Source organism: Lepisosteus platostomus, chromosome 19 (assembly GCF_059453375.1).
Source record: "Lepisosteus platostomus isolate fLepPlt1 chromosome 19, fLepPlt1.hap1, whole genome shotgun sequence".
NCBI lineage: Eukaryota > Metazoa > Chordata > Actinopteri > Semionotiformes > Lepisosteidae > Lepisosteus > Lepisosteus platostomus.
Window position 1 is genome coordinate 347,050 of NC_142629.1, and position 22,807 is coordinate 369,856.

The 22,807-nt window shown below is 52.9% G+C and overlaps 1 protein-coding gene and 1 long non-coding RNA gene across 5 annotated transcripts in view; one reads left to right on the forward strand and one right to left on the reverse strand.

The window, feature by feature from the left end:
• Positions 1 to 22,807, reverse strand: part of rai1 (retinoic acid induced 1) — a 38,394-nt gene that overhangs the window by 13,604 nt on the left and 1,983 nt on the right. The gene's annotated exons all lie outside the window — the stretch shown is intronic.
• Positions 1,730 to 22,807, forward strand: part of LOC148644748 (uncharacterized) — a 121,075-nt gene continuing 99,997 nt past the window's right edge. For both annotated transcript variants that reach the window (XR_015928608.1, XR_015928607.1), the window contains exons 1-2: positions 1,730 to 3,081; positions 3,537 to 3,631. This is a non-coding gene — a long non-coding RNA (uncharacterized LOC148644748). The remainder of the gene's footprint in view (positions 3,082 to 3,536; positions 3,632 to 22,807) is intronic.

The window sequence follows — 22,807 nt, forward strand, 5'->3', positions numbered from 1 at the left end:
AACCTGTATTCAGAGCTGGAAACACAGTTTCATTTTGTTTCTAAAGGTCTAATTAAGCAAATTGCCAGTGTGACTGAGTGATGGAGTAATTGAAACCGCAGTAGGAAGGGAATGCGGAAGACAGCGGGAGCCCCTGCACTAGGGCTGGGGAAACCCCGGAGACCGGAGCCGAACCGGGCCGGGTCACCAGTCCCTGGACTGGACCTGGGGGCAGGCTGTCGGCCAGACCTGAGGCTCACCGCAGTCAATCACAGAACTACAGAGTCGGTTCTGGAGAATTAGAACAGTAGAGACATAAACGGGAGTAAAAAACAGGGCAAATGATAGTAATTGAACAAGCAATAGAGAGAAAATTGCTGTCTGATGTGCGCCAATCTAATTACGGTATGCTTGTAATTAGTGTTAAGTATTTATCTTTTAAGTTAAGGAATTCATTAGAGGATTATTAATGACCTCCCTCTCTAGTTGTGCGCAGTACACCGAGAACATGGCTGTTCCTCAGCCGTGCCCGCCCTGGGGGTATGTTTCGCCCGACGCGCTCCGATGCGTCATCCGGGAGCAGACCCGGCCGCCCTGCACGAACACCCGGATCGGGACGTGGAGGCCCGTTTCTGGGCTAAGAAAACCCGTTCTCCTGCCCTCGGTTCGGTTTCGCACGCCGCGCAGGGCTGTGTGGAGAGGGCAGGTGCCCGGGGGGCAGATACAGCTCGGTATTCAACAGGGGGCACTACCTCATCTAACCAGCAGGGGGCATCTCATCAGCCCAGCGGACGGAGTGGCTCTGCGGTACTGAGCCCTGGTATACAGTCCTGTGGTTGTGCTCTGCACACGACGAAACGTGGCGCCCTATACAGAATTAAAAGAGTGAAGGATTAATTGAGCTATTAGTGTCAGCAAAATGTCCTGGTACATTGCTGTTTTCAAATTTGTGAATTTGTAGGGCGCACCTCAAATTTCGTTTTGCCATGGAGAGTAAGGAAATTCGTGGAATTTTAGAATAAGTGTCTGGTTTTACCCAGCCTGCCTGAAACGCCGCCCCACGGCCGCCGGTCTCAGACTCGCTCCTCTCCGGCCCGCCTCGCCACCGCGAACACGAGGCGCAGACCAGCTGGGGTTCTCGGCAGAGCGACAGCCCGGTCCGGGCCTGAGGGCCGGAGAGCGGCTCCACCACACGCACACAACACCAGCGATCAGGGACGCTTCGCTTCCTTCAGAACGGCAATTGATATTCGAGACACAGCCAGGACTGCTTACACGACAGCCAATGGGAGGCTAGAAGACCAGCTCAGCGACGTGTGGGGATCACAGAAATGTTCTTTTTCTGGCGTGCAGTCAGATGAGTCTCCCCCTGACAGTGTCAAGGTGTTCGGGGCATTGCTGCTGTTACAGGACACAGGCAGAGCTCCTCGCGTCGCTTTAATAAACCGCGCCGCGCTGACAGAAGCCCTGTCAGGGTGCAGACTGGTTCCCTGGGCGCTACCTGCCGCTCCAGGTGGGTAACCTGCGCACCACGTGCTCGGTGCGGAACAGCAGCCCCCGGCCGGGGCCCGCGCGCCCTGACAGCTCTGCCCCCGCGCGAGAAGAGCTCCAGCCCCGCGCCGGCTGCAGTCGCTGTGCGGGAGCGAGACAGCGCTAGCGGGGCTCTGAGCGGGCTGGCCGGGCAGAAGTCGTTTGCTTTTCTGGGAGCCGAACCGCCACCCCCTGCTAACGAGCGTTTTAAAGGGAGTGACATATTGTGGTGTTGTGTCTCGACCCTGTATTTAATGAAGAACGGGCATCATACACCTTTACACCGCTCTCACTCTCGTATGCCCACACACAAGGCTTCTTCATGCAGTGTGATTCGATTTGCTACAGGGCTGATGGAAAACGTACTTAAAATGACAATCCTGAATCGATGCTCGCTTAGTCGATGGATTCTGCTGCTGCCCGATGGTTGATAAGGGCTTTGCGCACGTCAGCACAGACTCCAATCGACACCTCCTGCGCCCAGCTGGCGCGGCCGCTGCAGGTGGACAGTCCGGCCGAGGCCGTTTCCCTCACTGGATTAAGAAAGTCTCTACCAGCGGCGTCCCCCCTCTCACTTCCCGAGCGGGGTGCGAGGGGATGTACCCCTGCAAGCCTGTGGAGGCGAATGAGCTTCCCGGTCCCCAGGGACAGCTCGTGCGCCCGGCGTTGCGGGACGAGGGAGGGCGCGAGGCTGCCTTGGCAACGCTCCGAGCGTGTTCCTCGCGACTGGCGGCCGACGCGCGCCGCTTCCCCTCCTAGCAGCGCTCACACGCACCGGTGACATAGTGCACACCTTACAAAACAAACAAACAAACAAACAAACAAACAAACTAACAAAAACGAATGCAGTGTCACGGATGCATCGTTCTTCGCCCTTCGCTTTGCATGCTGCAGGTAGATACAGGACGAAGGGCCTGTGGGCAAAACGGTGCATTTCGCCGCAAACCAATCACAGCCCTGCACGAGCGCGTCTTGTCGCACACGCACGGGAGCACCGGGGCTGCGCGCGAGAGGGGCCCAGGCCGGCCTCGCGGCCGACAGCAACCCGCCCTTTCCCCCAGAACAACTTTAAACCGTCGTCACGAATTGAAATAATCAAAGACATCGTCATTATGATTACTATGATTACTATTATGAAACAGCAAAGGCCTCTGGGAAAGCCGCCAGCGTCGCGGAGCGGAGACGGCGGAGAGTTGCGGAGGGAGTTCGGGTCCGAACCTCTCGCGGGGCACCTGAATCCCGGACTCTGGACCGGAACCAGGGGTGGGAGAAGTAAGAGCGTCACGTTTATTCGACGGTACCGCGGGGCTGCGCTGACCGGGCGGCGTGAGGCCCGCTATTCCGAGACGTGACGTGGTCCCGTCGAGTATAAACAAACGCGCCTCCGGTTTCGCTGGCTGTGGCTCGGCTCGGCTCGGCTCCAGACCCGTTTCTAAACCTTCCAAGCCGAGGGCACACGGACGAAGCCCAGAAATAGGAAATGAGCAAGCCTGCCGCTTCTCAGGGTCGGAGGGGACAGGCCCTGGTCAGACCTCCCTGAAGGAGGAGCAGCAGGGAGCCGCACGAACACAGGTAAAGGGTTATTCCGGGCCGAGAGAGTGTTTCAGCTGTGGAGCCACACAGCTGAAGAAGGCTCCACTGCCGAAACACTCTGTTCTCGTCTTTTCAGTATGTATTGAACTTTTACCTGTGTGCCCCCAAGTGTAGCAACGTGCTCACAGTGGATCTGCAGACACGCTTTTAATAGTTCCCACTTAATCATAGTGTTATTCTGGATGAATTTACTTCATTGTTGGTATAGGTTATTAAATCATGTAGGTATTTGGTATTTCCTGAAGGCTTGGATCTCGACTGGGGCGCTCTGGAGACGGGTCTCCTGGAGCGACAGCAGAGTGATAGCCAGAGTCTGCGCTAATCAATGCTCTTGTATCGATTGATCTTGCCGGGTGGAAATGGAGTAGGGGGGGCAGCGTGTTGCATGTTTCCTTCCTCAGTGCGGTTTTCCCTCTTCCCTCCTCGGCTTCCAGGCTGGAGAGACAGACCGGATCAATCCGGACGGACTGCGCTGCGGATCTGGCTCCCGATCCTGTCAGCGAGAAGCCCAGGGGACCAGGGCGGAGGGGTAGGGACACGTTGAGCCGACGCGTATGCCAGCTCCACCTACCCCCGGCTTTTACGGGACAGAGCGGATGAGCTGTCTGCCATCAGCTGCTCTGCGGGGAGCCGCCTCTGTGCTCCGCGCTGTTTTGTAGTTCCCTTTGCCTCCTACATTTCAGCAGCTGCTCTGCATTAAGAGCTCACTGCTCCCAAAGTGCAGCGTGTTCGCCAGACACCAGTGTATCCCTGTTGATAAGAAGGCTGTTCCAGGAATGGGAAGGAGAGGAGAGGAGGGGAGGGGGGGGGAACTTGACTCCTGCATTTTCTGTGGTGCTCCAGGAACGGTGCTCATCTGGCTTTGTCCAGGTGACCAGCATGAGCAGCATGTTAGCAGACGCTTCGGATTTTTTGTCGTTGACATTTCTGTCCCCCCCCCCACTTTGCTGGTACTTCCAGTGCGCTAATTGTCACTTCAGAACACAAGGCTGCAACACAGAGTGCTCTAAATGCTGAAACCTGGCTTTGTTGACATGGAGCCGCTGAGCAGGAGAAAGTGTGGCGCGCTCCCTCTGTCTTCCCTGCGGCGCGCTGGGCTCTGTGTCAGTCTGAGCCGTGCAGAGAGCCCTGGGCACCCCCAGCCCGCGCAGCTGCTTTCACTGAAATTGCCTGTGCGGGAGTCAGAAAGCTTTACTTTCTGAAAGCATTCCTTCAAGATCAATTCTTGTGTGTGCGCGTCTGAGCCTTTTTAACTCTGGCTGGGTTAAAAAACAACCCAAACCTCCTTTGTTATTTTTAATCGTGCTTCCTCGAGGAAGGAAATCTAATTGTAAAAAGGCTGGGCAGGCAGGCGCACGCGCAGAGGAAACAGGTTTTCGGGTGTCAGTCGGGTTGGTGTTTTATAGGGGAATTAAAAAAATCAGTGCAAGATGTTCCTTTCTGAAGCACAATCCATATGGCAATTTGATTTGGGTCAAGTGGACCTGAGCCAGAGAGATTATAATTGGTGCTGTTGTGGCAGGTAGGAGTCTGGGTTTAAAGAGAAGACATATGCACTGGAAAAAAAAGAAAATGCCTAGGATGTCTTGCAGTGTCTGTGCCTGAAGAATGTGTTTTGCAGCTCAGTATGCAGGACCACATAAACAGAGAATGCACTACAGGCTGGAGCAGTCCCCTGGGACAGCAGGTGTCTTCGTAAGGCTGCTCTCTAGTCTAAGCTGCTGGCAGAAAGCTGTGCTGCTGCAGGGCTGAAGGGCTCCGGGAGCTCCAGCTAGGCTCCTGCTCCGAACCGGGAGTGGATTACCGAAATCAGCTGATTATGCAAAGTTCTTTTTATCAAGCATGCTGGTCGGGGGAAGACGAGTCATGTGGCACTGGTGTGCACTGTAGCTAAAGCTGTTTTGTAACTGGAAGAATGAGCTGGAAAAGCTTGAGTCAAGTCCTACGCTCCAGTGAAGCAAAGGGAATTTATTCTTTGATCAGGGTACCTCTGTGCATAGTTGTATTCCTACAGAGTTTATTCTGGGTATCATTACTGAACTCTTCCCTCGGAATGAATTTGAGCATGAAGCCTTCTTTTTCCCTTGCACGTTTTTTTTTTCTTTAAACACAATACGTTTGGGGGGGAAAAAAAAGAAAGAACTTCCTGAAACACAACCCCCTTCGCTTTTGGTTGTATTATCCGAAACCCACTGCAGGCAGACTTTATCAATAATATTGGCCAAGCGAGGGGCCTGATGACACGAGTGTCTGTGAGGCTGTGTGCTTCGGTGCTCCCAGTAAGGGCACAGTCATTCATTTCTCCCCGTGAGGCGGACAGGTTTGCTCTCATTCTCGCGCCGCGCTGTGCTGCGGTTCGGTTTTGCCGGCTGGTGAAGCAGAGTGTTCGCGGTGTCACTCACAGCCGACCCCCCCAGCGCCTGCGACCCCCCCGGCTCAGCGTGTCGCGCCAGGTCTTCCCAGCGCCCCTCCCGCCACCTCCGCGCTGGCCACCTCCACCCCCAGCCTCCGCCTGTCTGAGACACAGATTAACCTTTCACCCCCCCCCCCCCCCGCGACCCCTGTCACGCTGACATCGCCATAGCAACCCCGCCGAGCGTGTCTTGATGTACAGGCCCTCCCGGGCGCTGGGCAGGGTCTCGCAAGACTGGCCCCCAGCTCACGGGGCCCGTGGGCAGCGACACCCTGGCATAGGTGGGTAATAACCTGCAAAAACAGAAGTTCTCCCTGATTGGGCTGGGGGACGGGTATAAAAAGAGTGGCTTGGTCGCGCGATGCAGAGACGAGAGCAAGAGGAAATGAAGGCTTTGCAGATCTCCAGGCCTGGGCGTGCGTCTCCCTGCTCTGTAGGCTGTACCCTCTACAGGTGGGGATGTTCTTTTTACTGGGGCATCTTTAGATGTCGGGCTCCCACAGCACCTCAGAAGGTGCCCTTGATGTTCCTGATCTGCTGCGTTCGAGCGAGATCTGTGTTCTGCTTCCCAGCGGTGTTGCTTTCACCTGAGCATGCACGGGGATTTGGAGAAGACAGTCGTGAGTTATTAGACTGTCTGACATTAAGAGGGCCTCTGGCAGTGAGACATTGATGAGATGTATGAAGTAGTGCAGGGAAAAAGGAGCATCCTTCAGCAGCCGAGAGAGGGAGAAGGGTATATTTTATCACAAGGGCTTCACTTTTTTTTTTCCTTTCTTTGGCAAGGCGCCTTTCCACTAATAAACACAGGCAGCAAACTGCGGCTCTGGTGTGATGCGCTTGTGGTTGGGGCTTGTCACAGGTTTGCTGTGAATCGAGAGACCTTTCCGCACGTACGCAGCCTGTGAAGCAATCCGCATGCAAGTGTGTCCTGTCTTACTGTAGGTAGGGCTGCGTCAGAGGGGGGGGCATTTATCAAAGCTTATGGCTTGCTGTCATGTGTCACGCGGGGGACAACATACAGCAGAGGGAGCGTTAATGCAGAAAAATGCATCTGCCATAAATAGTTAAGTTTCTAGAGCAGGCTTGTCCTGGCAGGGCATTCGCGATTTTGAGACCGCGGGGTTACACATGAAGAATCCCCCTGCCTCTCTGTCCTGGTGGATCACTTTTATAGTGTCTTTCCCACACGCTGCCGGTTAGAAAGAACCACCTGCAGCCCCTCGTCAGCCACGTCAGCGGTTCCCATTCAGCCTCCGGGTGACCCGACTGGCGGTGTTTGTGCAGCTCGGCTCGGGTGCTGCGTTTGAAAGCCTGCAGCCGGTCTCTGTCCGGAGGGGGGCAGTTAGGGGTCTGTTCTACCCGCTGGCCCTGCTGGGATACTCGGCCTCACGGGGAGCTCCTGCCCAGCTGCGTGTCCAGACGTGCAGGCGGTGAGTGGAAGAGCTGCTGCCCCGGTCTCGACCAGCTTCTCGTTCGTCTGACTCGTCTGCTGGCTGTCAGGGCTGTTGGACGTTGCAGGGGGACGGCGGCCCCGCAACACGCTGAACAAGCTTGATTTTGTACACTTCCCATCGGCAAATGCTGCCGGATATTTTCCATTTCATGTGTTTTTCCGCTCTGTGCTTCACCCAGAGGGAAGCGAGGGCCCGGCAGCTCTGGGAGGTCTCTGCGCTGGTCACGCCGTGCCCGTCCCGGCGGCCGCTCGGCTGTTTGCGGGGTCAGATCGCGTGACGGGGCCGGCAGCTGGTCTCATCGCCTGTCCGCGGCACACGGGGCGTCAACCACCAGCTCTCTTTTTCATTTCCGCAAAGGCCCGAGCTTCCCCAGAGAATCCTTCTGTGCTGTTCTGTCGGAAGGCGTCGCTGCGCTGGAGCTCGTGCGCCCCGGTCTGGGGTCACCGCCCTGGCGGGGAGGGCCCCAGGTCAGAGAGGGGTCATGAGGGCGATGAAGGCAGGGGGAGGACCTGCTGGCTCGCAGGGCTCTTGACTGACGTCGCTGTGCGGTTCATGGCTCGGGGCTGGGGGACGGGGGACAGAGCGAGCTGGGGGACAGGGGACGGGGGACAGAGCGAGCTGGGGGACGGGGGACGGGGGATGGGGGATGGGGGACGGGGGACGGGGGACGGGAGCGAGCTGGGGGATGGGGGACGGGGGACGGGGGACGGGGGACGGGCGCGAGCTGGGGGACGGGGGACAGGGGACGGGAGCGAGCTGGGGGACGGGGGCGAGCTGGGGGACGGGGGACGGAGCGAGCTGGGGGACGGGGGACGGGGGACGGGGGACGGGAGCGAGCTGGGGGACAGGGGACGGAGCGAGCTGGGGGACGGGGGACAGGGGCGAGCTGGGGGACGGGGGACGGGAGCGAGCTGGGGGACGGGGGACGGGGGACGGGAGCGAGCTGGGGGACAGGGGACGGGGGACGGGGGACGGGGGACGGGAGCGAGCTGGGGGACGGGGGACGGAGCGAGCTGGGGGACGGGGGACGGAGCGAGCTGGGGGACGGGGGACGGAGCGAGCTGGGGGACGGGGGACGGGGGACGGGGGACGGGGGATGGGGGATGGGGGCGAGCTGGGGGACAGGGGATGGGGGACGGGGGCGAGCTGGGGGACGGGGGACGGGGGACGGGGGACGGGGGCGGGACGGGGGACGGGGGCGAGCTGGGGGACGGGGGTATCTGGCAGGAGAGAGTAGCGCTCCTCCTCGGAGCCGATGGAAAGTCACAGTGAAGAAGCACCTCCGGCTCCTCAGCCTTTTCCTGTGCGAAGGAGGACCTGGACCAGCTCATCCCTCCCTGACGCAGCCGCGTGCCGTTATTACATTAGCCTGCCTAAATGCCTCTAGTTTCCCTAATTAAACTTTAATATCCAATACGGCGAAAATTACCTGCGACATAATTGACCGTAGCCGCAGTTAAGTGTCTCAGAACCGAGGGCGAGCTCAGGGAATGAGACACAAGGTCAATTATTTGGCAGGAAATGCCCTCTGTGGAGGACGCTCGTGCTGCTGCTGTTCAGAAAGTTCAGAAATCGTTGTCTTTTGTTTATGAATCGTCACCCGGGCGCCTGCTGGCCGCTGGTCGGGCCCGGTGCAGTCGCCCGGTGGCACCCAGCCACTTCACAAGCTCCCAGAAACAGTCAGGATCGCTGCGTCTCCTTCATTCCCACTCCTTGTGCACATGTCTGTTTTCCAGTGACCCCACTGGGGTCTGCTCGTGCCGGGGCAGGGGGAGAGGGCGCTGGGCCCCTTCGCCGTGCGGCTGGGGAATTCCGTTCAGGGCCCTTCGGTCACACGCACGAGCTTGAGGTAGAGAAGCGCCGGGGATCGCCTTCACTGCCGTTACCTCCTTCCTCCTCCTCCTCCTCCTCCCCTTCCTCTCCGAGCTCCTAAGCCCGGTGAGCGGAATGCGTGAGCAGTCGTGCGGCGGGCCGCGCTGGGATGTGAGAAGTTTGGGGGGCAGCTGCTGCGAGCCCCAGGGTGGCAGGTTGTGCCTCTGTAGCGCCGACACTCCCTGATCATTATTCCTCCTGGTGTCACGGAGAGCCAGGCTCAGACAGGAGGCTTGTAATGAAACGCTCTAGTCTGGCACTCAGATGAATGACATTGCTCCCAGAGAGGTGAGCTGAACTGCTTATCACCGATCCGCAATAGGATTTTCATTCACCAGCAGCCGCCCCAAATCAGGTGCTCAACAACCAGGCTCATGAATATCTTATTGGAACCTGGGAGGCACAGCAGGTTTCTCCTGGGTCATTTGCATACTCGGACTCATTTGCATATATATGAGCATCCGAGTAATGGATTTGTTTTAAGGAGATATGCTGGCATCTATTGATGAAAGCCTGAGCCCTTTCAGGCTGCATTGTAAGGTTCAGCGTGTCAGCCTTAACAGGGGCTGAATTGGCTCTCTCATCCGTGTGTCTCTCCCGCTCACTCACACACACTCGCTTGCTCAAGGCAGGCCCAGGTAAACCCTTGTGCTAAAGCAGTTCTTTTCTCCTGCCTCCCTAATGCAAATCCGAACAGCGGCAACCAGCAGCGTCAACAGAAGCAGCTGCATGTCTGAGCAGGCTGCCGTCTCGTTATACAAGCCTCCATTCCGCCGCCTCCACAGCTGGCTCTGTGTGGCTGCACTTCACTGTTCCTCAGTTCAAACATGCTGATTCGCTGTGAAGCTTTTTATCGCTCCCCCCTCCCCCCCCAGCTGGGTCAGGCGCAACACCTCCAGGAATGACAGCTCCTGCCCCCTGCCTATCCTCTCTGTGCTGCACTGAAGCTGTAACGGGGGGAAATTTGCCACGTGCAATGCGCACACTATACACTCCCTACTCGAGAAGCAAGCAGTGCATTTAAGGATGCAAAAACGAACTTTTTATTCCATCAAACGCCCTGTACAGAAGCTGCTTCCATCAAGGAAAAACACAATTAATATCTACCTTTTCCAGCCGTAGAACCACAGAGGCCTTCCTTCCTTCTCCGCGCCCCACTGAGCCACAGCCAGTCCTAATGGCCTCATCGCATTAGGAATAATAACCCTCGCCTCTGACCCCGGCCTCGGATCTGAACAATTTGTGTCTGCAGGAGGTGAGATTACAGCAGCATTGGGGAAGCAGGAGAGGACACCCATTATTCAAACAGAGAAAGTCTTCTGCGCGGTGTAGTCGGAGCGCCTGCGTACTCTGGCTGCAACTCATTGATTCATTCTCACCTCCAGCCAGCATTCATTAGCGGCCGCATTAGGGGGAAATCATTCCTCATCTGCGCTGGCACGGCTCGCACAATTAGCCCATTTCAGTCTACAGGGACAAGACAAGAAGCGTTTATTACCGATGCATCTAGCAGCTGAACGCATTTGGGGCTGGAAGTGCACAGGGCTAGGAAATGCTTGATTGAGCTTCGCTCTGCTGACAGGAAGCATTATTTTAGCTTACGGTGTTTCTCAGATACGGTTGTGTGCATTTTCTTCCCTTCCCAGAGCTTGTCACAAACATACCGCGGCCGCGGTCCCGGCTGCGTCACATGTTTATGAGGAGCCTGGCCTGGCTGGGAGAAAGTTCCTGGCGATTGATCTTCAGTGCATCTCTTCACAGGGGCACTGAGAAGAAACAGCCTCTCGCTGCGAGGTGATTAATAGGCAAGAGAAGGGAGAAGAAGCGCTTTTTGCAAAGGTTGAGCCTTTATAATTACAGAACGATTTTATCCACAATGCTATGGAAAACATTGTAAAAAAAAAAAAGGCAGCGAATGCCATTTCAGCTGGGAGGAATGAAGGGTCTTTCTCAGACGACCGTGCATCCTGGAATTTATTCAGTGTTTAGCTGGAAACACTGCCTAATGAACCCATCCTCCTTCCCTCTCTCGCTCGCTGATAATGGGAAATACGATAAATATAGCCAAGCCTGGCCTCGCAGCTTTCAGTACGGTGGGGGCAGAGAAAGAATTGTTTATAATCACAATGGAGGGATGCAGGGACTTTTTGAAGTGCACTTTAATATGTTCTGGGAAGGTTGTGTGAGAGAGAAAGGAAAGACGACAATACAGAGGCTTATTATTAATGCAGCAGGGAGCACTTGTGAAATAGGGCACCAGCGAGGAGGCTGCAGAGAGCAGGCCTGTGTCTCCTCGGGGGAGGCTGGGCCAGGAACTGCGTTATTTTTAGCTGGGTGACTCTGGTGCTAACCTCTCAGGTATTCCTCAAAACTACTTTTTTTTTTTTACTCTCCTGATTTATATTTTAAAAAATAACATTTCCCAACCTGCACTTGCATGGTTTTCTTGTCTAGAAACGGGCTCGCTATTTTTAGTGGCGCACACGGTAGAGATTTCCTGTGGGCCCCGCGCGGTGGCGAGAGAGCACCCGGGGGCCTTTCTGTCTGGGGGCTGAGCTGGGGGTCGCCCCTGCAGCCGGCGCGCAGCCCCGGAAGCCCCCTGGACGCGTATCGGTTCTGAGTGCGGGGCCCCTCCGCCGGTGTCAGGCAGGCCTGAGCCTCTCGCAGGGGGGAGAGATCTGCAGTGGAGGGGGGCTGCTGGGTTTGTGCTTGGTCAACCCCTTGACTTAAACAGCCTGACATCTCCCATACACCGCCTCCAGACACCGCGACATTGACATCAACACACTCTAGCAGTTGACGGGAGAGGTTTTTCTGTTTAACAGTGTCTGCCGGCCCACTGACGTGCTTAGCTCAATTTGCGTTTTCGCTTCAGCGGTTGAGCAAAGCTGGGTCCTCCGTCCCCGTCCTCCCCCCACCGCCGCCGCCACTCCACCTAACACCTAGCCCAGCCCTCCCCTCTTTACCCTTTTATCTCTTCTTGCCTTCCAAGCGTTTTATTAGTGCAGATACAGTCTTTTCAGGGGCTGACATTTCCAGCAGTGTCTCTGGGAGGCTGCGGAAATGATGATTCTGGCGTCAGATCAATAGCGGCTCCGCGAGACGGGATCTCACAGCTGTTCTGGGGCTGCGCGGCTTCGCGGCTTCGCGGTGTGGCTCAAGCGTGCACACTGGCCAGAGATAAACAAGTGTGCTCGCCTCTCCAGGGAGGTAACCATGGTTACTGCAGAGCTCATTTTAAGCTGCCTGTCCTGGAGGCAATATAATAACAGGTTTCAAGGCCAATGTCACTTTTTTTTTTCTTTTTAAGAAGGAAGGAAAGAAAATCAGGCTTTTATTGATAAAGTGATGAGACTTACCACACACACACACACCGTGTACACAGGGACCCACGAGCTGAGGAAACTGTGCTGGATGTGTGCCAGTCATTTAATAGCCAGAATATTTTGCTCGCTTTGCTAACAAGAACATTTGAGCCTCCTCTCTGTTAAAAATTATGGAAAAGACGGTAATGAGAAATGTTTTACTAAAAGGTGATGCTGCTCTTGTCTCTCCTTGTTTATTTCTTTTGAGGACGGGAATGGAGCTGGAGAAGGGCAGGGGGGGTGTGTGTGTATCCTGACAGAGCCACTTAGGGCAGTTCTTCCTTCTGTAGCTCTGTCTCCTTGGAAATACGTGAACAGTTTTAATGAGCGCTCTGTCCCAGAAGTGTTGTAATGCTCCCAGCACGATCCCCCTTATTACCAGTTAATAGCTAGAATCGTGGAAGAAGCCTCCATTGTGTCGCCGATGACTGCAAGCTTGCAAAGCTTCTAAATAAGAACTAGAAGGGAAGAAAGTGATTGAGGAGGTTGCGTGCCGAATGGATCCTGTAGATGCTGCAATTTCCTTATTAATGCATGCCTCTATCCTTGCTCCACTAATCCATACAAACACACACACACACCTACCCGCTCCTCTGCATGCTGTATGTAAAGCGCGAGGGATCGAAGGGGAGGGGTGACACAGAGAGTACATCTTTAATCTACCACTCAGGAGCTGCGTCCTGGCAGCCGGGAATGGGTGGAAGCAATAACCCACAACGTCCTCCTGACAGGCGATAGAAACGTGCTCTGAAGACGAGAGTAATCTAGCCCAGCCGAATGTGCCGGGGAAGTGTTAAAACTGCCTTCATTAACCCATACATCACTGAAATGGCATTGATCGGTCTAGATTGGCCTTGGGGGGTGACTACGTGTGTGTGCGTGTGCGAGAGAGAGAGGCGGCACAAGCCCTCCGACTGGGAGGCAGTCTACTTCCTCACGGAAAGACCTTCTGGGATTTTTAGCAGGGCACAGTCTCCGAGTATGTCACGCCTTCACTTAGGCTACCGACTTCGGGCGCTTGATTATTTTGCAGCAGTGATGGCCTCTCCTGCCCGTTAAGACTCAATCCAGAACCCAGGCGCACACAAGCGCTACACAAAGGGAGACGCTCCCCCACATCACACACAGCCCCCTCGCCCAACTGAAGCAGCGGGCTCTAGGCTGCAGAAGGGATTTTATTGACTTCCACACAGGCGTGAAGTTGACGTGACTCTGCTCCGCGAGCTTCACACTCTCAGGCAGCCTCTGCATGTGAAAAGTTCAGCTAAGACTCAGGGCAGGCAGGGTTCCATTCAATATCTTTCAGTAATTAACTTTCGCTCAGCAGAGATGTGAGGAAGAAAGGGCTCCAGAGGGATGAGCTCATGGTTGCCCCCCCCCCCCACCCCTTCCTTTCTGTTCTCTGAAGGAAGAATATTCCATAAAGCCACGGAAAGCCCGATTCTTAGACTGATCAAAAAAATGAGCCAGACTGGACTGGAACGCGGGGATGCGCTTTGAGGGACTGTGTCCAGCTCCTGTTTCGCGGACAGCGAGGCAGCGGCTGAAACCCGAGAGCAGCGGAAGCGAGCGGGTCCGGCCGGGTTTGGTCGGGACCGGAAGGGCGCCGCGGCGGAGCTGGGCCACGCGCCAGGGGGTCTGGGAAGCGAGCGGGGCCGGAGAGCGCGCGGAAGGCGAGCCGCTCTGCGCCGAGACGGCGGGCGGAGGGAGCTCTCGGCGCTGCCCCTGCGTGGTGGGGCTCGGGCTGAGAGTCTGGGGCTGGTCAGGGCCGATCAATGTGCAGAACTGCAAAACCAGTCATGAAGTGGGTGTGAAGAACCAAAAGACGGGGAATCAGTGGCGTGGCTGCCTGGCGAGAACATGTCAGAAAGTGTAAATGTTAGTGATGTGATCCCTGGTGGATGTCCACCGATATTCGAACATGTGCTCACCTTCCCCTCTACCGCTGACAGCTACACGTTCTTGTTAGTGGATGACTGTTTTTTCCCTAGCAGTGGATGTATAGCAGTAGAGTGGAGTTATTTGCTTCCCAGGGAGCTGTTATCCTTGACAATCAGAGCTGCCCTAAATTCGGTCCCCTCCTGGAGGACAGTGGCGGAGAATGGGGTAGGACGTCAGGTGACACTAAAGGGGTGCAGTGCATACAAGATCACCGTGGGGCTGCACTTCACTGGAGGATGGAGTGGGTCCCCTCCTTTATGTGAAGACCTGCAGGATGAAAGATGCTACATGAATGCAAAGAATTATGATTTGTAGTTTATTGTCTGGGTGTTCCTGATTAGGGCACTGCTGACTTATTTGTAGAGTTTCTCTCTGACGTTGGGGAAAGTCGAATGAATCCTTTTTGGAATACAAATGGCTTTCAGGCACTGTTGACTTCAGAGATTCTTACCCCAGTCTGATTCTACTGGTGTGGGTTAAAATGTTCTCTATATTTCCGAGATGAATATGAACTAATAAATATTAAGACATAAGGTGAACTGTCCTTCAGAGACTGAATTTTGTCTTAGTTTTTGGTCTGATTTTACTGTCGGTATTATTGCTATTATTACTAACTTAGATCCATTACTGTACTGTACATGACATGTACTGGGACACAAAATGAGCATTCGAAGTAAAACGCCTTGAGATCTGAGTAATACAAACTTGGTGCGTTATTTATTAAATAGACTCCAGTCTGTGTTTTAACCATTGCTGGGGTTATATGTTTGGGCAACACAACAATCGCATTTAGCAGAAAATAAGGTTGGACCCCACTTGTGGAAGTCTGGTCTCTGCGAACCCGGTGCATTGTTTGTAAGGACAGGTGTGATTTATCACTTTTAATGTCGGATTTGCGTGGGCATCCTCAGCAGATCTGCCCTGTTTCATCATTAGCGCTTGTGTCAGTTGATATCCCGTTAAAAAAATCGAATACAGGATAATTAGAAACAGAAGCAAGGATATTCCTTTTCCAGTTCTTTAAATTAATTTATTCCTGCCTGATTCTTTAGTAAAAGGTACTGACTTATTTAATTACGCATGTAACTGTGTGGTTGGAGCTGCAGGGAAAGACGGAGAGACAGGACGAGCCTTTTTTCCCCAGTCGCCTGCTCTTCCTTCCTTCTCTCCTTTATGAGTGAAAACATCAAAAACAATAGTGGAATATCAGCAGTTAACCCTGGCTGGGGAAGTAACATATGCACGCGCCCGGCATAAATTATCAGGTTAGGGAGAGAGAGAGCTGCAGAGCAAGAGTGGCAGGCTGTCTGTGCACAGGGATCAGCGGGATGAGTTGTGTGATCTTGTGCAGGGGGAAAGGCAGGGGGCATGCTGTTTCTGCAGCAGTGAATGGTGCCCTCCCGTCACGCAGCCTGCCAGCCTCCCCGCCTGGCACAGCCACCACACACAGCACATTCACTCAGCCCCTGCCATCTCCTTCGTTTTCACTCCAGAGTGGGGAGGGAGGGAGGGAGGCAGAGTGAGATTTCTCCTGTTACTCTTGATTTGCCGCGCACAATTAGGGGGGCTGTGGACTCGGTTGTGTGCCAGAGCTACGACCTGCACAGGCTCCCCAAAGCATCTCATCGCCTCTTGAGTTTTTTTCTGGAAGTGTGGGACTGTGTGTAACTGGTGGGGTGTCGGTAATCCGGCTGTGGTTCCGCGTGATTGAGCAGGGCTCCTGTGGAATTCCTAGTTGCCCGGAGCAGATCCATCCCCTTCCCAGCTCGTCCGCTCTCCCATCCTATCTGCGGAACGGCCGATGGCCCGTGTGAGTCAGGAACAGGCTGAGGGATTTCTAAACACACGTGTTCCTGGTCCATGATTACTCTTAATTGCTGTGAAACTGTGTTGAAGCTGCAGGAGAAGGACCTCACTCAGCTGCTGGAGCTGCCTCTGCACACGTGTGTGTTAAGTAAGGGCCCTGTCTTATCTCATCAGATGCATACCTCAGCATGACTGGACCCTGCTCTGCTTTCTGATTGTTGTGCATAAATATTTAATGCTGCAGGGATCCTGCGAGACGTACTGCATAGGTGTTTTTTTTATTGTTTCCCCCGTAAAGACGAGCATTAGAGGATCGGATGCTGATGCAGAAGCCTGCTGTGGCGCCTGCCTGGCCCCCTCGATTATGGCCGTTCATTTATCTCGGGTCTAAATTTCACTTCAATCATGTCGCTTACTGGGGACGTGATCAGACAGCGAAGTGCTTCCTGCTTTCTAAGGCTTTGCTCAACCCCCTCTCCTCCTCCTCCTCCTGCCCCCTCTCCTCCAACAGCCCAGCACAGCCAGCATCACCTCTGTCTCTCCCTGTTCCCCACCTTTCCAGCCTGCCTCCGCTGGGGGGGGTGTGAGGGGGGAGGAGGCGTTGCTCTGGTGTTCAGACCTGCATTGCGAAGCAGGGCTGACTGCTCTGTGCACACTCTGCATGGGAGGTGCAAGACACACTCAGGAGAATTCGAGGAACTTGCAGTAAAGACCCCGCGCAAACGGCTTTGCTGATTTATATGTTAGTGGAGGATGTTTGTTGGATGTTGATTCCTAATGCGGCCTTCTGTGCAGAATGAGATGATCCTCCAATGCAAATACTGCTCAGTGAACGGTGCTAATGTCGCTTTTCTTAATGCTTGAGTCCCACACTTTAACCTGAACACACAATAAGTTTGATTAGGTGCTTTTTAAAAAAAAAGTGTCTGGAACACAAGAAACTGCCTTGTTTTACATGAATAGTAGGTTTTAAAAAAAGAAGAGATTGGTAGCCTGCAGTTGCTCAGCGTTTGTGCTGCTCTTTCAGATGAGCTCTGTGTTTATTCTCTGTTCGCAGTGTCTTCGTGCCTAATTAAGGTTGACTTGTTTTAAAGACGGAAATATGTGATGTAATGATCGGATAGGGATCAAAGTTTTTTTACTGATCAGTGGTTCTGCTGATTGCGATAGACGTCCTAAACCCCGGTGAGTAATTTTATTTTCTCTGAAGAATTAATTTCCTCACTTGGATCTTATGCTGTGGAAGGAACAAGAATCCCATTCCAGTAAGGGGGATCCATTTCAGGTTTTATGGGCACTGGCGAAATGCATAAGCAGTACATTTGCTATTCTAATATCACCTCTGTCTGTTCGGTTCTGCATAAAATAAAAGCAGTCAGGCTCAAAACGTCCAGTACTCAATTCTGAGTTACACGAGAGTCGGTGCGTCATGAAATCTGAAAAGAATAAAACTTTAGTGCATCCGATTCACTGCGGTGGTTTTGGAAGAACATCAGGAGACTGTGGCTCCAGTCAGCATTTGCCTGAAAGATGGACGGTTTATTTATTGGAACCAGTGCAGGTGTGTGTGCTGCATTGTCTGGCAGTGTCAATTAAGATTTGTGGGCTTTTTTCTTATGTGCTGGTTTCAGATCGTATCCCCTCTTTTCAGGGCTTCTAAGAGATTTATGCTACCTGGCAGGTCCCTGTGGACTCAGGATATCATGCAGCTCACAGTGTAGGGGATCCAGTGTCACCTATAGAAGGATCAGAGTTCGAGGAATAGTTCATTCAGGTCAAGATTAAAACAGGCTTGCAGATCTGGGCTAGCTAGTTGCTCCAAACTAGACCAAAGTCAGAATTACTGTTGCGGATTCATTCATTTAGTGCCCTACAGTTTTTTTTATTATTTTCCATGAGGAAGCATGTGAAATGATGGATTAGCTTCTGTGGCACTTCAGATAAAAGCCTGTGCCATACTTGTGTTATTCTTCAGCTTCCAAATCTAGCGCTGCTGGAGAACACTGGGCTAAGACCGATCGCGTTTAACAAAAAGCGTTGCATCGTGGGGCACCTTGGAAACGTGGCCACAAAGCTTTTTAATAATGAAAAAAAAATCGAGGGAGAGAGAGTTTCTCAGGAGCAGCGTGCGAGCCCTTTCATCAGTGACTCTGACCATTGTCATTGCTGTCGGAATGTCTCTGCCCAGTAAGAACAAGAGCATCACACTGGCTTTGAAACACTGTTGCCATGGCAGATAATTTGCTGTGGGACCCCTTTGTCTTACTGCTCAAGTCACTCAGGCGTGACAATGGGCTGCTGGCCCCGCCCCCCCCCCTCCCCAATTTCTAGAGCGTTTATTTATCTCCTAGCAGTAAATGAACAGAGCAACAGTCCATCACGTTCCCTGATTTAACACTTACACACACAGAGCCGCACACGGACGGCACCGTGCATCCCGTAAACCAAAGGAGACGTCTCGAGGCTTTATCACCCCCCCCCCCCCTCCACCGCCACACACACACCTAGCGCTCGGCCCCCCCACCCCCACCGTTTCCCCTCCACCTGCTCCCTCCTCCAGCCTCAGCGCCGCTGTCACACCCCTCACAATTATGGACCAGGACGCCCAATCTAGGGCAGCAGAGGAGGCGGTTCTTCCAGAGTGAGGCCATCATCTATCATTAAGGGGAAGTGTCTGGCTCGAGCTCGCTGTTGACTGAGGAGTCTGATGCAGTAGTCCTGGACAATTAGGTGCAGACATCCATAAGGTCAGTGCCGCGCAGATGCTTGAAGGGCAGCGTCTGCTGTAGTGCTCCAGCTGCCTGGCTCTGTTAAGGCCTTCAAAGGGCAAATCCCTTTCCTAAAATCTGGTTTTCTTTTATTAATCCTAACAGATCAATCTGGACACCAGCAGCATACTGTATGTCTTAGCTGCTACTACGATTACTATTGAATTCTAATAATAATAAAGGACTTCAGAAGCTCGTGTTTAATAAAAGCTAAAGGCTGGTAGTTTCTGTATCTCAGACAGCCGTTAACAGAGCACTAGGAGCTTTACCTGATCACTGCTGATGCTACTGACAGAACCACAGGTTGCCCTCGAAAGGGTGCGTCTGGCCTGGAAACGTGTTGCGTGTTGTGTGTCTGCTGAGCAAAGAAACAACACTGCTGCAAGGCTCTCTCCTAAGCTCACGCGGTGAAAGAGCGCTTTTGCTATTTTCCAGCAAGAAAAAAAAAGAAAATCCGGAGATATAAGATGAAGAAGGGAGAAAAAAAAATAAATTCCCTCACATCGCATCGCCAAGAGCTATCCCTGCAAAGCGCCACCTCTCAGGGCTTGTTTTGAATTGCGTTTAGTTCCAAGAACTTCAAAGGCCGCGCGCTGTCCCCACTGGCGGTGCTGCTTCCCCCGCCGGTGACCTCCACCCCACTGTGGCCCCTGCCGGCCCTGGGGCGCCGGCGCCGCGCCATCTCCAGCGCCAGCAGCCGGACCCCCCATCGGCCCGCTGCTTGTTGCGGGGCGCTGGGCAGGCACCGGCGGGGTCCAGCGCGCGCTCCCAGAAGCCCCGGCTGGGGTTCGCCTGGCCTGCCTGGCCTGCCGGGACCGCCGCGGGTCTTGGCACCAGAAGCGGAGAGTCCCTTTGTTTTGTACGTCCCAGGAAAAATGAGAGTGGTATCAAAACAAGCTTGTTTAAAAAAACCCTGTCTGGTTTCCAGCCTCTGATCTGGATGTGTGGTAGGAGTCCTTGTAAAGGGCTGTTTGTGTTTCTTTTAGGTTTGCAGTAGCCACGCATAACGCTCGGTCATTTAAAGGGCAGAGATAAAGGCTTTGCTTTCTTCTGCCCACTCCCCCTGCATAGAACTTCTTCATTCTGGTTTCATACAAATTAGACCTCGTAGAACAAACATTTAAATCGACGTTTTCACTTATTTCTGTACTGCACACCAGCAAGGGCTCTGGTGACAGTAAATATTCTAATTAATACAACTCAGATCCCTGCTGCTTGCTTCCTAATATATTTCTAAGCAGACTTCTTTGAGTGCATCTCCACTGAAGCCCAGTACTTGACGTATTCCAGTCTGTCATAAAACCTGAGCACTATATGGCTATTTGCTCACTGTTCTTTCGCCTTCATACGACGCATACGTACATACGACCCAGAGGCAAGAGAGAGGATCAAAGCTGTTTCCAGTCAAAATCACCCTAAACCTCATCTTCACACAGGCTGTTTGTGTTGAAACCCACGTTAAAGAAAAAAAATCATATGTTTCAGAAGAAGAAGCTGGACATGGCGTTGCCGTCGTCCATTGCAATAGGGACTTTCCGGTGTCGGAAAATGGAGAAAAAAAAAAGAATCTGATTACCAATGTGAAATTAAATAAAGCCAGGCGCCCGTGCGCTGATTCGCTTGTGGCCTTGGGAACCATTCGGAAGCGCTGACCAATCGCCTTCTCTTTCTCGCACGCAGGCGTCCTGCCCTGAGTGTCCGTGCTATCCCATCGCCCTCCGTTCAGCACGGAGGGTCCTGCCTCACAGCCATCCTGGTGACTGTGTGTGTGCCCTTTCTCCTGGGGGTTATCAGTGCTTACTAGGACGGTTTAAAAACTGTTCCCTAGGATTCTCTCAAGTGTCTGCTTGCCCGCCAAGATTGCTGCGTTCAGATTCTGTAAAGATGTGACAGGTGAATCTACAAATCAAAGCGTCCCACCAAAACCCAGGGAAAATGTTTGTTTCTGATCGTCCACACTGGTAGGCAGCTCACCCTCTAATCTGCATCATTAGGGCTGGTGACAACAGCCAAATGTGAGGAGAAGTATTTTTCCATAGAGACTCACCCACCCTCTGGGGAGAACTGACCAATTACCAGTTTTTCTGTAACCTTTAGGTCAAGAGCTGGGATGTTTTAGACATGCACATGAAGGGACTTTGTCATTGAGCACGCTTTGCCTCTGCTGCACTTACATAACTGCACTGACGACAGATTCTAGAGACAGAAATCCACAGAAGTAACTAAGACAACAGGAAAGCTCCAAAAATATTGCGTACCTTAAAATATTGTATTGCCGTGCAACTCAACAACAATCAAGTCATGAATACGGAACCCCTGGGGGTGGCAAGTGAGGTCTGGATCCTTTTTGATGCAGAGTTAGTGCTGCATTTTACCCTGTGGAAGAAATACTGCTCCTGAGAGGTTTGAAGGCCAGGGGACAGAACGGTGTCTGATATGGGACTTGTACCAGTGATAGGAGCGATAGCCAGTCCATCTGTGAGCTCAGGAAATTGGGCATCCAGTCTGTATAATCCACTGCCTGTGCCCCGCCGAAGAGGACTGTCGTACTTTAAAGAGATGATGCATCATTTCCGTGTTCTGTCTCTGAGCTGTCACACACGGGCCCAGCCCTCTTCCCCAGAGGGGAAGTTGTGCTATTTAAGAGGGAGAGGTAACCCTTCCTTTTATCCTGAGACTTTTCTGTTTCTATTTGTAGACAATTCAGTAAGTGTTTGCATATCGGTGTTACTAATACTAATTGGTGCCGTGATGTGTATACTTTTTAGCGTTTGAAGTCACAAAATAGCACCCCGTCCTTCCCTGGCGTTCTTTAGGAGCTCGTTCTAGTGGTTCCTGTAAGTATTTTGTTCTCTTTTTAAACTTTTACTTTTGCGTCACCATCAGATCTTCCCATTCTAGAATACCCTATTTATTCTACTGCTGTGATCAGTTTGTAAGAGAAGAGAACTGCATAAGCTTTTAAAAATCTGTCAATAAAATTCATAGCCCCTGATCAACAAGGCAAGAAAGATCATTCAGGATTAAATGAAAAACAAAACCTTAAAAAGGCAATGAGGTTTTCTCACTCCTCTGTCACATTAAATTCTCCAGGACTCTGTTCCCATTGGGACGGGTTCACATCTCTCTGCCCTGAGGGGCAGCTCTGTACCTCTCCATCCTATCCGCTAAGACCCGGTGGGTTAATAAATATCACAAGGGCAGAATCAGAAATGAGCTGCGGATTCACTTAGTGGAGCCACATTCCTGGACAAGCGCCAAGTGATTTCAATAAGGTGCTCCAAGCAAATAGCATGCCCCCCCCCATCTCCCCACTGCTGTGCCCCCTCCCCAACACACAGCGCTCCCCACTGTGAAAGGCTGGAGCACCAGTATCATTACATGCAAACAGTCTGGTTCAATCCTCAGATCAGCCCCAGAATTATGCCTGCACTTCCCTCGTATTCCCCTGTTCGTCCTAGTGATTATGAATGCAGCAGAAAATTAAACTTGGTAACAAGTGTTTCAGCATCTGGGAAATGTTGTATACTACTGGAAAAAAACAAAACATTCAATTTATGTACTTGCAATCCAGCAGTTTTGAATTAAGATTGTTTACTGGATATCCTCTTAAACCCATCGAACATCACCTCACGTCGCCAGGCCATGTGGGTTGCTGTGGAGTTTCAACAACATGGCAATAACTGGGTGGGTGGCTGAGGCGGGGGGGCGAAGAAGAAGATCCTGACTGCTCGGGAGAGTCTCCCCTGGGCAGGAGTGAACTGCAGCCCTGTCTCTGCAGTGTGGCTCGCAGGCTTACACGAGCACATCTGAACGTGCTGGAATCTTCACTTCAGGGGGAAAATATCTCCAAAACTGTCTCTTAGCAACCTTTGATGGGGTAGGCTCTCCAGCCTCAGGTGAGAGGGAGTAGTGGAGAATGGTGCTTTTTTAATACATCACCAGACAGGCACAACTGGTACCTGGGGATTTGTTCTGTTCAATTAAGATTGACCAGGACTGCTGAGTGCTGTTAGCAGGTGTGTGGCAACAACAGCTGGAGATGAATGAATGATTCAGAAGGGCAACTCTGTCTTCAAACAA